Source organism: Morone saxatilis, unplaced genomic scaffold (assembly GCF_004916995.1).
Source record: "Morone saxatilis isolate NCDOM2014 unplaced genomic scaffold, NCSU_SB_2.0 Contig19, whole genome shotgun sequence".
Taxonomy (NCBI): Eukaryota; Metazoa; Chordata; class Actinopteri; family Moronidae; genus Morone; species Morone saxatilis.
Window position 1 is genome coordinate 14,177,416 of NW_023339751.1, and position 207 is coordinate 14,177,622.

At 39.1% G+C, this 207-nt stretch overlaps 1 protein-coding gene across 2 annotated transcripts in view; it reads right to left on the bottom strand.

Annotated features, from left to right (window-relative positions):
* Positions 1 to 207, bottom strand: part of cuzd1.2 (CUB and zona pellucida-like domains 1, tandem duplicate 2) — a 10,549-nt gene that overhangs the window by 4,054 nt on the left and 6,288 nt on the right. The window lies entirely within an intron of this gene.

Sequence of the window (207 nt, forward strand, 5' to 3'; positions counted from 1 at the left end):
GGTTGACTGGCAGTACGCTACATGTCAGAGAGAAGAGAATAAAGTCATTACTATCTTTTACCTTTCTCTTCTTACAAGACATATTCAGACACACCTGCTATTCTTTCTGAAACTGTGAACAAAGAATATTATCCCACCATGTCCATATAGTAGTAGAGTAGTGGAGAGCATGGTCAGCATCAACAACTACAGGTTTTTGGCCTTTGT